The sequence below is a fragment of the Montipora capricornis genome, chromosome 5, assembly GCF_036669925.1.
Source record: "Montipora capricornis isolate CH-2021 chromosome 5, ASM3666992v2, whole genome shotgun sequence".
Lineage (NCBI taxonomy): Eukaryota > Metazoa > Cnidaria > Anthozoa > Scleractinia > Acroporidae > Montipora > Montipora capricornis.
In genome coordinates this window covers 27010222-27021977 of record NC_090887.1, presented here as the reverse complement: position 1 = coordinate 27021977, position 11756 = coordinate 27010222, and the positions used below count along the sequence as shown (strand labels likewise).

At 38.8% G+C, this 11756-nt stretch overlaps 1 protein-coding gene across 6 annotated transcripts in view; it reads left to right on the top strand.

The window, feature by feature from the left end:
- LOC138050032 (lactadherin-like) overlaps window positions 1-3834 on the top strand; it is a 41236-nt gene extending 37402 nt beyond the window's left edge. For all 6 annotated transcript variants that reach the window (XM_068896528.1, XM_068896531.1, XM_068896530.1 and 3 more), the window contains 3 exons: window positions 304-383; window positions 1969-2046; window positions 3264-3834. The gene's annotated coding sequence lies outside the window, so the exon portion shown is untranslated. The remainder of the gene's footprint in view (window positions 1-303; window positions 384-1968; window positions 2047-3263) is intronic.
- Window positions 3835-11756: the final 7922 nt, after the last annotated feature.

Here is an 11756-nt window from a genome sequence, read left to right as displayed (position 1 = left end):
TGAGAAAACAAAAAACCATGATGTCCTTTAAGAGCTTTCATACCTTCGGTAGGTTGCTTAATTTTTTTTTACTAATTTCCACCCTAAATGAAGGACAGATGCTGGTCATTCGAAAATAACAGTACAGCAGAATAGCGACAAAAATTCAACCAAAAAAAAATGGGAATGAAAGGACCCCGGGCCCGCGTTTTGGCTACAACCAACAAATATCCGGATGGTAAAGAGCTCTAATATAGTCTCCCTACCCTCCGGTAGGATGATTAGATCTGAACTTTTCTCCTTTTTTGTTGTTATTTTGTACAGGAAACGCCTCATTGTCTCCTTGCAGGACGCTCTTAGAATCATCTACAACCAAACGACCTGAAACACGTCCCTGGCATCAAGTAAGTGTTTTATCTTTTACATTTTACACCATGGTGTACAATCATGTATTTGAACAAAGGAAATCCTAATTTTAAGCATGCAAGCTCACTGTTGATTATTAAAAAAGCCGAGTTATTAGCCATGGTTATTTCCAGTTGCGTGTTAGCTTCAAAGAAAGGGAAAGAGTGCCTAATATTAAGTGCAAATGAAACAGCACAACAAAATACAGTAACTCGTTTCTGTCCACATTGCAGTTTTGCAGGGACGTTGGAGAGAAATGTTTCTGCTTTCTTCTTGACAACGGGAAAAAGTTGTTTAAGAAATATGATAGTAGCCAAAACGTGGGGCCAGGGTCGGGGTTTCTCGTTATTCTCTTGCACAAAGAATGTTCGGCACCTTTCCTTCATTTATTGTGGCAATCAGTCAAAAACATTAGGAACATACTGAAGGTGAGAAAGGGACATCTTAGTTTGTTTTTCCAAATTAAGAGAATTTCCGGCTTTAATTGGAGTTTTTGTGGGGAATAGAGACACTGGAGACTCGCTGAGCTCCACATTTTAAAACCACATTTTAATGTTTAGTTTGTAAAAACTTTGCATGCAATACAGTTCCACTATAGTCGTCATGCAACATTCTCATTTGCTTGTTTTCACAAAATTGTTCTAAATGTTGTGTTCTTTATCGTAAAATTGGATTCGATCCCATGACGTCGGAATAGAGTTGGTTGGCAACTTCCTGTACCACTCTGACTTTAGTACAAGCTGTTTGTAAGGAAAGTCAGGCAACAAGATCGAAAACAACACCAACAAACAAGGAAATGAGAATGTCGCGTGACTGGGTGACGACCATGGTAGAACTGTGATTCTGTTTTTTTTTTTTTTTTACGAGGTAAAGATTACAGTGCCATTTTTTAAAGTGTGGAGCTGAGCGAGACCCAGTGTCTCCAGCACTTGCATACTATTCCATAATTTCCAATTTCAGCAATTTCTCAAATTGCTGTTACACCCTTTTTACAATTAGGGAGGGTAGGCTGAGTGCTAGGGTTACCGTAGCAAGCAGGTTACTTTAGTTGGCTAGCACTTACACATTTCTTCTTCTTTATCAACGTGTTTACAAGGCAGCTAGGGTTACCCTGGCGCTAGGGTAGCCCTGTCTGAGTGCTAGGGTTACCCTACCTGCCTTTAAACAGGGCCGTAATTTCGAAAAAGAGAAAAACCAACTCCACTTTTCACAAAGACAAGGTCAGGTGCTCGGAAAAAGAAACGTGGATTTTAAAACACAAGAAAACGAAGTACCATTTGAGAAAGCAAAAAACCATGGTGTGCCTTAAGAGCTTTCATACCTTCGGTAGGTTGCTTCATTTTTTTTTACTAATATCCATCCTAAATAAAGGACAGATGCCGGTCATTCGAAAATAACAGTACAGCAGAATAGCGACAAAAATTCAAACAAAAAAAAAATGGGGAAAAAAAAGGATCCCGGGCCCGCGTTTTGGCTACAACCAACAAATATCCGGACGGTAAAGAGCTCTAATATAGTCTCCCTACCCTCCGGTAGGAAGATTAGATCTGAACTTTTCTCCTTTTTTGTTGTTGTTTTGTACAGGAAACGCCTCACTGTCTCCTTGCAGTACGCTCTTAGAATCATCTAGAACCGAACGACCAAACCTGTCCCTGGTATCGAGTAAGTATTTCATCTATTACATTTTACACCGTGGTGTACAATCATGTATTTGAACAAAGGAAATCCTAATTTTAGGCATGCAAGCTCACTGTTGATTATTAAAAAAGCCAAGTTATTAGCCATCGGTGGTTCCAGTTGCGTGTTAGCTTCAAAGAAAGGGAAAGAGTGCCTAATATTAAGTGCAAATGAAACAGCACAACAAAATAGGGTAGGTCCTTGCTGTCCACATTGCAGTTTTGCAGGGACGTTGGAGAGAAATGTTTCTGTTTTCTTCTTGACAACGGGAAAAAGTTGTTTAAGAAATATGGTAGTAGCCAAAACGTGGGGCCAGGGTCGGGGTTTCTCGTTATTCTCTTGCACAAAGAATGTTTTGCACCTTTCCTTCATTTATTGTGGCAATCAGTCAAAAAACATTAGGAACATACTGAAGGTGCGAAAGGGACATCTTAGTTTGTTTTTCCAAATTAAGAGAATTTCCAACTTGAATTGGAGTTTTTGTGGGGAATATACACTAACTCTTAGAGACACTGGAGACTCGCTGAGCTCCACATTTTAAAACCACATTTTAATGTTTAGTTTGTAAACACATTGTGCGCAATACAGTTCCACTATGGTCGTCATGCAACATTCTCATTTGCTTGTTTTCACAAAATTGTTCTAAATGTTGTGTTTTTTATCGTAAAATTGGATTCGATCCAATAAGGTCGGAATAGAGTTGGCTGGCAGCTTCCTGTACCACTCTGACTTTAGTACAAACTGTTTGTAAGGAAAGTCAGACAACAAGATCGAAAACAACACGAACAAACAAGCAAATGGGAAAAAAATGGGAAAAAAATTGGAACAAATATGGTAGTAGCCAAGACATGGGGTCAGGGTCGGGGTATGGGTAAGGGTTGGGGAGTCTCGTTGTTCTCTTGTACAAATAATTTTCGGCACCTTTCCTTCATTTATTGTGGCAATCAGTCAAAAACATAAGGAACATAATGAAGGTGTGAAAGGGACATCAAATTTCCGACTTGAATTGGAGTTTTTGTGGGGAATGTACGCTTACTCCTAGAGACACTGAAGATTCGCTGATCTCCACATTTTAAAACCACATTTGAATGTTTAGTTTGTAAAAGAATTCTCGTCAATACAGTTCCACTATGGTCATCATGCAACATTCTCGTTTGCCTGTTTCCGCAAAATTGTTTTAAATGTTGTGTTTTTTATCGAAGACTTGGATTCGATCCCTTGACATCCGAATAGAATTGGCTGGCAACTTCCTGTACCACTCTGACCGGGCCAGCACTGGGTTGCTGTGGTAAAAATGCCCAAGAGAGAACGTTGTTTATTTTTCGATTCATACGGTGATCGTCCCATGGATTACCATCCGATATTATGGAGCAGTTTACGGTGGCATCGTTATAACGTAAAAGATCATCAACAAGATTTTAGCACTGTGTGTGGTTTATTTTTTTAAAAAATAATTTTCTAGATCTGAACGATTAACTAAATTAGATTTCTCTGTACTAGATAAGTATTTAGACAAAGACTATGGCAAAGCGAAGGATCATTTTGTACGTGATACGGTTCAAGGGTGGTATCCAAAAATGTTAAATAACGAAAGACACGAGTACTTGTTATCATGGAAACTACCAAAAAATAGTAGTAATAGTAGTTTGTACGGTGGACTGACATGTTTTGAAAAACTAGCAAAATAAAGACTTCTTTCTTTCTTCTTTTCTTTATAAAACAACGTTGTAGACCTAAGTGTTATCTTCAATGAGATTAAAGAGTAGAACAAAAGTGACGACTCATTCGAGTGCTTTGTTTTCGTCACACGAAGTGAAAATGACGAAAAACCCTTAAAGTGCCAGGCGTGTGTAGTCCTACCCAGTATCTTAACGAGGTCAATATTTAAAATAGCGCATTCGAGTTCAAGAGACTTCAAATCAAGAAAGATGGAAAGTTTATGGGATGTCCTTCCACCAGAACTCCAAGAATATATTTTAAAGAAGAAGACGAAGCTAGAGCAAAGGGATAAAAACAAATTCTGGTAGAGGAGATTATTGAGTTTATTTTAAATGCTGCCTATTTTAGGAGCCTTTTGTGTACTTTTTACTCTTAGTCATTGGTACTAAAGTACTAACCCATATGCCCAGTAAACTACCCTTACCAATGGCGTGTAGTACTAACAGCGTATCCAACGATAAGCTTACCGATGGCTACCTTTTGGCCTATTAATCGCCATTCGATTGCATGAACCGAGGATTCTGCAGGTACTAAGCGTACTAACTGAGTGTTCCCAAACTCAACCTATATACTAGTGTACGTATGCACTAAGCGTACGAACAACCGATAGAAAAATTCGCCCCAACAATCGCAATCATGAGCACTAGTACTAGCGTACTAACAGAATAGTCTCTAACTCAACCTATATACTAGCGTACGTATGTACTACGCGTAAGAACAACCGATGGAAAAATTCGCCCCAATAATCGCAATCATGAGCAATAGTACTAGCGTACTAACTGAATATTCTCAAACTCAACCTATATAGTAGCGTACGTATGTAGTAAGCGTACGAACAACCGATGGAAAAATTCGCCTCAACAATCGCAATCATAAGCACTAGTACTAGCGTACTAACTGAATATTCTCAACCTCAACCTATACTAGCATACGTATGTACTAAGCGTACGAACAACCGATGGAAAAATTCCCCCCAACAATCGAAATCATGAGCACTAGTACTAGCGTACGTATGTACTAAGCGTACGAGACACCGATGGAAAAATTCGCCCCAACAATCGCAATCATGAGCACTAGTACTAGCGTACTAACTGAATAGTCTCAAACTAAACCTATATACTAGCGTACGTATGTACTAAGCGTACGAACAACCGATGGAAAAACTCGCCCCAACAATCGCAATCATGAGCACTAGTACTAGCGTACTAACTGAATATTCTCAAACTCAACCTATATACTAGCGTACGTATGTACTAAGCGTACAAACAACCGGTGGAAAAATTCGCCCCAACAATCGCAATCATGAGCACTAGTACTAGCGTATTAACTGAATAGTCTCAAACTCAACCTATATACTAGCGTACGTATGTAGTAAGTGTAGGAACAACCGATGGAAAAATTCGCCCTCAACAATCGCAATCATGAGCACTAGTACTAGCGTACTAACTGAATATTCTTAAACTACCTATATAGTAGCGTACGTATGTAGCAAGCGTACGAACAACCGATCGAAAAATTTGCCCCAACAATCGCAATCATGAGCACTAGTACTAACGTACTAACTGAATATTCTCAAACTTAACCTATATACTAGCGTACGTATGTACTAAGCGTACGAACAACTTATGGAAAAATTCGCCCCAACAATCGCAATCATGAGCACTAGTACTAGCGTACTAACTAAATAGTCTCAAACTAAACCTATATACTAGCGTACATATGTACTAAGCGTACGAACAACCCATGGAAAAATTCGCCCCAACAATCGCAATCATGAACAATAGTACTAGCGTCTTAACTGAATATTCTCAAACTCAACCTATATACTAGCGTACCTATGTACTAAGCATACGAGCAACCTATGGAAAAATTCGCCCCAAGAATCGCAATCATGAGCACTAGTACTAGCGTACTAACTGAATAGTCTCAAACTAAACCTATATACTAGGGTACGTATGTACTAAGCCTACGAACAACCGATGGAAAAACTGGCCCCAACAATCGCAAGCATGAGCACTAGTACTAGCGTACTAACTGAATATTTTCAAACTCAACCTATATAGTAGCGTACGTATGTACTAAGCGTACGAACAAGCGATGGAAAAATTTGCATCAACAATTCCAATCATGAGCAGTACTACTAGCGTACTAACTGAATATTCTCAAACTCAACCTATATACTTGCGTAAGTATGTACTAAGCGTACAAACAACCGATGGAAAAATTCACCCCAACAATGGCAATTATGAGCACTAGTACTTGCGCACTAACTGAATATTCTCAAACTAAACGTATATACTAGCGTACTTATGTAGTAAGCGTAGGAACAACCGATGGAAAAATTCGCCCCCAACAATCGCAATCATGAGCACTAGTACTAGCGTACTAACTGAATAGTCTCAAACTCAACCTATATACTAGCGTACTTATGTAGTAAGCCTAGGATTAACCGATGGAAAAATTCGCCCCCAACAATCGCAATCATGAGCACTAGTACTAGCGTACTAACTGAATATTCTTAAACGCAACCTACATACTAGCGTACGTATGTACTAAGCGTACGAACAACCGATGGAAAAATTCGCCCCAACAATCGCAATCATGAGCACTAGTACTAGCGTACTAACTAAATAGTCTCAAACTAAAGCTATATACTAGCGTACATATGTACTAAGCGTACGAACAACCCATGGAAAAATTCGCCCCAACAATCGCAATCATGAGAAATAGTACTAGCGTCCTAACTGAATATTCTCAAACTCAACCTATATACTAGCGTACGTATGTACTAAGCATACGAACAACCTATGGAAAAATTCGCCACAAGAATCGCAATCATGAGCACTAGTACTAGCGTACTAACTGAATAGTCTTAAACTAAACCTGTATATTAGGGTACGTATGTACTAAGCCTACGAACAACCGATGGAAAAACTGGCCCCAACAATCGCAATCATGAGCACTAGTACTAGCGTACTAACTGAATATTGTCAAACTCAACCTATATAATTGCGTACGTATGTACTAAGCGTACGAACAACCGATGGAAAAATTTGCATCAACAATTGCAATCATGAGCACTACTACTAGCGTACTAACTGATTATTCTCAAACTCAACCTATATAGTAGCGTAAGCATGTACTAAGCGTACAAACAACCGATGGAAAAATTCACCTCAACAATGGCAATTATGAGCACTAGTACTGGCGTATTAACTGAATATTCTCAAACTCAACCTATATACTACCGTACGTATGTAGTAAGCGTACGGACAACCGATGGAAAAATTCGCACCAACAATCGCAATCATGAGCACTAGTACTAGCGTACTAACTGAATATTGTCAAACTCAATCTATAAACTAGGGTACGTATCTACTAAGCGTACGAACAACCGATGAAAAAATTCGCCCCAACAATCGCAAGCATGAGCACTAGTACTAGCGTACTAACTGAATATTCTCAAACTCAACCTATATACTAGCGTAAGTATGTACTAAGCGTACAAACAACCGATGGAAATTCGCCCTAACAATCGCAATCATGAGCACTAGTACTAGCGTACTAACTGAATATTCTCAAACTCAACCTTTATTCTAGCGTACGTATGAACTAAGCATACGAACAACCGATGGAAATTCGCCCCAACAATCGCAATCATAAGCACTAGTACTAGCGTATTAACTGAATATTCTCAAACTCAACCTATATACTAGGGTACGTATATACTAAGGATACGAACAACGAATGGAAATTCGTTTCAACATACGGAATCATGAGCTCTAGTACTAGCGCACTAACTGAATATTCTCAAACTCAACCTATATACTAGCGTACGTATGTACTAAGCGTACGAACAACCGATGGAAATTCGCTGCAACAATCGGAATCATGAGCACTAGTACTAGCGTACTAACTGAATATTTTCAAACTCAACCTATATACTAGCGTACGTATGTACTAAGCGTAGGAACAACCGATGGAAATTCGCTGCAACAATCGGAATCATGAGCACTAGTACTAGCGTACTAACTGAATATTCTCAAACTCAACCTATATACTAGGGTACCTATGTACTAAGCGTACGAACAACCGATGGAAATTCGCCGAAACAATCGCAATCATGAGCACTAGTACTAGCGTACTAACTGAATATTCTCAAACTCAACCTATATACTAGGGTACCTATGTACTAAGCGTACGAACAACCGATGGAAAAACTCGCCCAAACAATCGCAATCATGAGCACTAATAATAACGTACTAACTAAATATTGTCAAACTTAACCTATATAATAGCGTAGGTATGTACTAAGCGTACGAACAACCGACGGAAATTCGAAACAACAAACACAATCATGAACACTAGTACTAGCGTAATAACTGAACATTCTTAAACTCAACCTATATACTAGGGTACGTATGTACTAAGCGTACGAACAACCAATGGAAACTCGCCCCAACAATCGCATTTATGAGCCCTAGTAGTAGCATACTAACTAAATATTCTGAAACTTTACCTATATGATAGCGTACGTATGTACTAAGCGTACGAACAACTGACGGAAATTCGCAAAAAACAATCGCAATCATGAGCACTAGTAATAACGTACTAACTGAAAATTCTCAAACTCAACCTATATACTAGCGTAGGTATGAAATAGGCGTACGGACAACCGATGGAAATTCGCCTCAACAATCGTAATCATGAGCATTAGTAGTAGCGTACTAACTGAATATTCTTAAACTTAACCTAATTATATACTAGCGTATGTATTTACTAAGCGTACGAACAACCGATGGAACATCGCCCCAACAATCGCAATCATTAGCACTAGTAATAGCGTACTAACTGAATATTCTCAAACTTAACCTACATAGTAGCTTTTGTATGTACTAAGCGTACAAAGAACCCAGGGAAATTCGCCTCAACAATCGTAATCATGAGCACTAGTACTAGCGTACTAACTGAATATTCTCAAACTTAACCTATATACTAGCGTACGTATGTACTAAGCGTAGGAACAACCGATGGAAACTCGTTCCAACAATCGCAATCATAAGGACTAGTACTAGCGTACTAACTACATATTCTCAAACTCAACCTATATACTAGCGTACGTATGTACTAAGCGTAAAAACAACCGATGGAAGTTCGCCCTAACAATCGCAATCATGAGCACTAGTACTAGCATACTAACTAAATATTCTCAAATTTAACCTATATACTACAGTACGTATGTACTAAACGTACGCATAACCGATGGAAATTCGCCCCAACAATCGCAATCATGAGCACTTGTACTAGCGTAATAACTGAATATTTTCAAACTCAACCTATATACTAGCGTACGTATGTACTAAGCGTACCAACAACCGATGGAAATTCGAAACAACAACCACAATCATGAGCACTAGTACTAGCATAATAACTGAATATTCTCAAACTCAACCTAAATACTAGCGTACGTATGTACTAAGCGTAGGAACAAACGATGGAAATTCAATGCAACAATCGGAATCATGAGCACTAGTACTAGCGTACTAACTGAATATTCTCAAACTTAACCTATATACTAGCGTACGTATGTAATAAACGTACGCACAACCGATGGAAATTCGCTCCAACAATCGGAATCATGAGCACTAGTACTAGCGTACTAACTGAATATTCTCAAAGTCAACCTATATACTAGCGTACGTATGTACTACGCGTACCAACAACCAATGGAAATTCGCCCCAACAATCGCAACCATGAGCACTAGTACTAGCAAACTAACTAAATATTCTCAATTTTAACCTATATAATAGCGTAGGTATGTACTAAGCGTACGAACAACCAATGGAAATTCGCCCCAACAATCGCAATCATGAGCACTTGTACTAGCGTAGTAACTAAATATTCTCAAACTCAACCTATAAACTAGCGTACGTATGCACTAAGCGTACGAACAACCAATGGAAATTCGCCCCAAGAATCGCAATCATGAGCACTAGTAATAACGTACTAACTGAATATTCTCAAACTCAACCTATATACTAGAGTCAAATGAAATAAGCGTACAAAGAACTGATGAAAATTCGAAACAACAATCACAATCATGAGCACTAGTACTAGCGTAATAACTGAATATCCTCAAACTCAACCTATATACTAGGGTACGTATGTACTAAGCGTACGAACAACCGATGGAAATTTGCCCCAACAATCGCAATCATGAGCACTAGTACTAGCGTACTAAATGAATATTCTCAAACTTAACCTACGTAGTAGCGTAAGTATGTACTAAGCGTACGAAGAACCGATGGAAATTCGCCTCAACAATCGTAATCATGAGCACTAGTACTAGCGTAATAACTGAATATTCTCAAATTCAACCTATATACTAGGGTACGTATGTACTAAGCGTACGAACAACCGATGGAAATTCTTCCAAACAATCGCAATCATGAGCACTAGTACTAGCGTACTAACTGAATATTCTCAAACTTATCCTATAAACTAGCGTACGTATGTACTAAGCGTAGGAAGAACCGATGGAAATTCACCCGAACAATCGCAATCATAAGCACTAGTACTAGCGTACTAACTGAATATTCTCAAACTTAACCTATATACTAGCGTACGTATGTACTAAGCGTACGAACAACCGATGGAAATTCCCCCCAACAATCGCAACCATGAGCACTAATACTAGCATACTAGGTAAATATTCTCAAACTTAACCTATATAATAGCGTACGTTTGTACTAAGCGTACGAACAACCGATGGAATTTCGCCCCAACAATCGCATTCATGAGCACTAGTACTAGCGTACTAACTGAATATTCTCAAACTCAACCTATATACTAGCGTACGTATTTACTAAGTGTACGAACAACGATAGAAATTCGCCCCAACAATCGCAATCATGAGCTCTTGTACTAGCGTGCTATCTGAATGTTCTCAAACTCAACCTATATACTAGCGTACGTATGAACTAAGAGTATGAACAACCAATTTAAATTGGCCCCAACAATCGCAATCATGAGCACTAGTAGTAGCGTACTAACTGAATATTGTTAAACTAAACCTATATACTAGCGTACGTTTGTACTAAGGGTACGAACAACCGATGGAAATTCGCAACAACAATCGCAATCATAAGCACTTGTACTAGCGTACTAACTGAATATTCTCAGACTCAGCCTATATACTGGCGTAAGTATGTACTAAGCATACGAACAACCGATGGCAATTCGCCCCAACAATTGCAATCATAAAAACTAGTACTAGCGTACTAGCGTACTAGCGTACTAAATATTCTCAAAGTCAACCTATATACTAGCGTACGTATGTACTAAGCGTACGAAAAAGCGATGGAAATTTCCCCTAACAATCGAAATCGTGACCACTAGTATTAGCGCTAGCGTACTAACTGAATATTCTCAAACTCAACCTATATACTAAGGTACGTATTTACTAAACGTACGAACGACCATGGAAATTCGCCACAAAAATCGCAATCATGAGCACTTGTACTAGCGTACTAAATGAATATTCTTAAACTCAACCTATATACTAGGGTAGGTAAGTACTAAGCGTACGAACAACCGATGGAAATTCGCCATAACAATCGCAATCATGAGCACTAGTACTAGCGTACTAACTGAATATTCTCAAACTTAACCTATATACTAGCGTACGTATGTACTAAGGGTACGAACAACCGATGGAAACTCGCCCCAACAATCGCAATCATAAGCACTAGTCGTAGCGTACTAAGTGATTATTCTCAAACTCAACCTGTATACTAGGGTAGGTAAGTACTAAGCGTACGAACAACCGATGGAAATTTGCCCAACCAATCGAAATCATAGCAACTAGTACTAGCGTACTAAATGAATATTCTGAAACTCAACCTATAACTAGCGTACGTATGTACTAAGGGTACGAAATACCGATGGAAATTCGCCCCAACAATCGCAATCATGA